The sequence below is a fragment of the Chinchilla lanigera genome, unplaced genomic scaffold (assembly GCF_000276665.1).
Source record: "Chinchilla lanigera isolate Chin_1 unplaced genomic scaffold, ChiLan1.0 scaffold00009, whole genome shotgun sequence".
Classification (NCBI taxonomy): domain Eukaryota; kingdom Metazoa; phylum Chordata; class Mammalia; order Rodentia; family Chinchillidae; genus Chinchilla; species Chinchilla lanigera.
Genome location: NW_004955410.1, coordinates 404,859 through 409,294, shown reverse-complemented (window position 1 = coordinate 409,294; position 4,436 = coordinate 404,859). Strand labels below are relative to the sequence as shown.

General features: G+C 46.6%; 1 long non-coding RNA gene across 2 annotated transcripts; it reads right to left on the bottom strand.

Annotated features, from left to right (window-relative positions):
• Nucleotides 1–2,537: 2,537 nt before the first annotated feature.
• Nucleotides 2,538–3,315, bottom strand: LOC102027822. 2 transcript variants are annotated; one of them, XR_001232717.1, is made up of 2 exons: nucleotides 2,944–3,315; nucleotides 2,538–2,679 (listed from the first exon to the last, which is right to left on the bottom strand). It is a non-coding gene; the product is annotated as an uncharacterized LOC102027822 (long non-coding RNA). The 2 variants fall into 2 exon arrangements; XR_259815.1 differs by having other exon boundaries at nucleotides 3,018–3,315.
• Nucleotides 3,316–4,436: the final 1,121 nt, after the last annotated feature.

Here is a 4,436-nt window from a genome sequence, read left to right as displayed (position 1 = left end):
GCCACCCAGCAAATGTTGACCTTTGAGGAGAGAGGTTGGCTTAGCCTGGCACTCTGGACCCTTGCTATGTGCCCTTCTTTTGCCCTTCCTGGGCTCTGTGTCACTCCTCTGACCTCCATCACAGAGTGCACATGGGCATATTGAAAGAAACAGCATTTTTTTACATTAGAAAAAAATCTGTCTGAAAATATAAACATTGGCTCAGTGGTGTAGCAGGAGCCCTGGATTCAGTCCCAGCACCACACAATCAGTCTGCATCCATCACGCACCCATCCATTCATCCTACTCTTAATAAATTCTCCCCTGTAGACAGCACGGTGCTATCATCTCTTCTGGTTCTCACTGTTCTTCTGCACTGTTGGAAGGATTATGTTTCCTGTCCTGCTGCTCCATTGGTGCCAGATACTTTCCATGCTATAATTCTCCTGACTGAAAAGTGAAAGCACTACACACACACACACACACACACACACACACAAATACACACGCAAATGAGTGCAGGTTAATTAAAGGGTGAAACTGAATAAGATCCACATTCTAGGGGACAGAGGTTTCCCAGCGTGAATGGCCGCGTTTTGTCCATGTGATCTAGCCATAAAAGACTTCTGCCCTGGATCCCGGGTGATGCATGCATAGGACTTCGTACCACATACTCTTTCTGAGTACACAGTTACTGCACAATAAAAACCAAAAGTGAAACCTGTGAATGCATTCTTCAGATTTGTACTGTAGGTGTGACTTTGTATTTACTGTCCCTGCAAAACAGAAGAGTGTCAACACCAAAATGAGCCCTGTGTTTGCCAAAACACTTCGCCTGTGGCCTCTGGATGCCGCTGCCCTTGTCTGGCTCCTCTCCAGTGCAAGAGGTCAGCTCTGCCTCCTCAAGCCAGGCTGCATCCCCTCAGCTACATTGCTTCACAAAGCCGCCTATAACCTTGGATTTGCAGCCCCCCAAACCATGAGCTCACAGGGACAGAGTGCATGCCTGACCCTCCCAGCCCCCTGACTCAGTGAGCACTCTCCCAGTGTCCACAGAAGTGAACTGAAGTGAAGCACTGAGCTTCCAGCACCGAGACCACTGGCCTGGGAAGTGGAAACAGAAGTTGGCTCTAATGAGCCAGTAACTCAGACAACTTGAGCCCAGGGAGGAGCAGCATGATGCATCTTTCTGACCTGATGCACCCTCCTTGTGCTTCAGAGAGATTTTCTCTGCACAAGCACCACTGGACACCACGGGAAGGAAGGCAGGTGGGTGGCACTGCTGTGTGCTCTGCTTGAACAGCAGAGGCTGCTCTGTGCAGGGCTGGGACACAGCAGGGAAACTTCATGCTCCTTAGAAGGGAATGCTGAATTAGCCAAGCCTCTAAAACCGTGTTTTGGTTTTGCTCTTCCATCAATTATTTCCTCTCAGAATGAATGTTTTCCTCTTCGTTTATTTTCACTTATTATCATATTATTTTTCTCCACTGTTCAATAATAAAGGCCCCAGCAAATCCCTGCAGGGCCCCTGGGCTCAATGAGCCACAGTGCCCTCAGTCTGTGATACCCGTGCCACTTTGAGAGGTACAGCTCCAATCCCGAGGCTCAAGCAATTATCTGTCCAGCACTCAAAATGACACAGCATTATTATTTCAGCACCCACTTTAATGAAAGGATATGAAAGCAAATAAACAATAGCACAGTAAGGTAAGAAGCTCAAAAACAAAACAATAAAATTGAAGCATACCCACTTACTGAATGTGGGTGTCCACAAGAGGGTGGTACGCACAGGTAGCTCCACATTAAACCCAAAGCAAGCAATGTTGGAACTAGATGGAATCATCTTGCAGAGAACTACTAGAGATTCTTAATTACTGGAGTGACTTAAATCCCTGAGCACTGAAAAATTTCTACAGTGGAAAGATACACCCACCAAGGGTTACCCTAGCAATCGCCTCACTGAGACTGGAGGAGCAGAGAAAAGATGAGAGACAGCACTAGAAGGTCAGAGGATAACAGGAAGGAAAAGTCGGGAGGGGCCTCTTTATCATTAAATGCTAGTGGATAGTTCTAGAGATGCCCAGCACCACTTGGGATAAAACATGTTGTTTATAAAGAATTTTTCCAAAGAACAGTTCTAGTGAATAAACCTCCAAATCTCTGTGGCTTTGCACAATAGCAACTTATTTCTTGTTTTCAGGAAGTCCCCAAATGATATTTCGTGATGCTGGGCCAGCTTTTCAAGAGTCAGAACCTGGAAGTTCTTACTTGCAGCTCCTCCCTCTTCTAGGGTCCCCACAGGTGAGCAAAGGGATGGGGAACGGTTCGTTGGAGATGTTGTGGCCAAGCTGGAAATGTTGTGTGTCTCTTCTCCTCTCCCAGCGGCCTGAACAGCCTGGTGGCCTCACTTAACTGCAAGTGTCATTGAAATGCTGTCTCCAGACTCACCGAGAAGAGGAATCTGGTGTGGTGGACACCACATCAACCTTTCCCACACTCCATCCCGGGGACATGTCTAATTAATGATGAGAATAATGAAGAGAGACAAACAGACAAAATTACAGCATTTAAGTTTTTATGTTGCCCACAGATTTTAAAATTAAGTCATTTATCTTCGATTAAATTGTCTAGCTTCTAGCTTTAGTTCTGTCAGTGACTGTACAAACTTCCATGAATTACATCCCCTTCTTAGCAGGCAATCTGATGGTAAAGAAAATACTAAATTAAAAATTTCGAGCAATATTCAGTGGAAATGATGATGCTGTACTGTGTTCAATAGAAATATAGTGAGCAAGTGAATCAACGTATCATTCAGTTATTCTTTGTAGCAAAACAGAGGACAGAAAGCCTTACAGCAGGGCAAGGAGGGTCACACTCATGTGGATTCCCACACAAGAGTGAGACCACTCAGGAAACAGCCGACCCGGCAGAATTAGGGTTTTGGTAAAGATACAAAAGCAGTACCTAGCATTGTGGAGTGAGGAAATCCACACAGGTGAGCTAGGAAATGATCTGAATCAGAGAAACAAATGTCCTACCTGGGGGAAGATGTGGGGAGACATCAGCATGTGGAATGAAACGGTGACGGGAAAGAATTTAATTAAAAAGGACTAAAGTTGAGCTTGCACACTCTCAACTTCTAGGCCCTGAAGATATTCATTATCTTCTTGACAGTTTGCTTCAAAGCAACACAAAGCTGTCAGGGTGACTCCTACTGTCACATGATCCCCGTCCACTCCGGTCCAGGTTAGCATGGGTCTCACTAACCAGCGTGATTTGGACAGTGGCTGAGCGATTCGGGCAGCCTTTGGCCCAGATTACACTCTCAAGCACCTCTGCAGTAGGATCTCCTAGGAAACGTTAGAACACGGAGGCTTGATTCCCACCCCACCTATTCTGGTTTCCCTGAAGAAGCCCCAAGCCAAGAAGGGCGTGTCATAAAGCTTCCTGGTTCATCTCGTGGGCAGTCAGTGTGCACAGCTAGGGGCCCAGTCTTGCTCCTCATACCTTGCTGTTGAGCAGTGAGCTGGACTCTCCAAAAGGTGGTGAAGACTCAGGCCATTGGCAAGCACGCAGCTTCCTCCTCATGAACGGGGCCCATGTCTCTGGCTGTGCCCCCACATATGCAACCTGTGTCTTTCCTGGGGTCGCTGAGCTGAACGAGTGCTTCTAGGGTCTCACTTGAATGTGAGATGAGTCTTAAGGTAGCCTGTGCACAGTGATGCCAGGTTAAAAACAATCCCTACAAGCAGAACTGTCACAAGTCCAAACAGACGATACATATCTTTTCATGTTTTTAATTAGTCTAGATGTATGGTATTTTCAGTGACTATCAAAAGTTTAAACTCAATATCCAAGTTTCTGATTTTTAGTAATGCAAGTGATCAGATTCACATATGAAGCGGGGCTGTTACGACTTGTGTCTAGGTGACACTCAAGGCCTCGTGAGGTCACAGGTGAGGCTTTTCAGAGGTGCGGGATCCAGAGTGTGTGATGCTGTAAGTACGTGTGATGACTAAGTCAGTCCACTGATTGGCTGGGCATAGTTTTGAATATGGTAATGGGAAGGTCCACCCTAGGTGTGAGTCTTACCTGCCCTGAAGGCTTGTAGCCTGGATAGAATACAAAGAACAAGAAAAGGGCTGCTGTCATCTCTTGCTGCTTGCTACTTCACGGCTTTGTTACCGCTGCCTGCCATGGACTGTTTCTCCTCTACCATGCCACCCCATCTTGGAGTGGGTCAGCTATGAGCTGAAACCTCTACAAACTGTGAGCTGAATTAACCTTTCCTCCTCTAACTTTGGTGTTGGGTATTTTATCTTAGCAACAAGAAAAAGTAACTAAGCGAGGGACTGAACTCTCCTTGGAGAGGCCAAGTGTGAGGCAATTTTGTGGCCTCAGACTCCACCTTCACCCATTTCCTAGGGCCCTGTAGCCGGTGCCTCTTCACCTCGTCC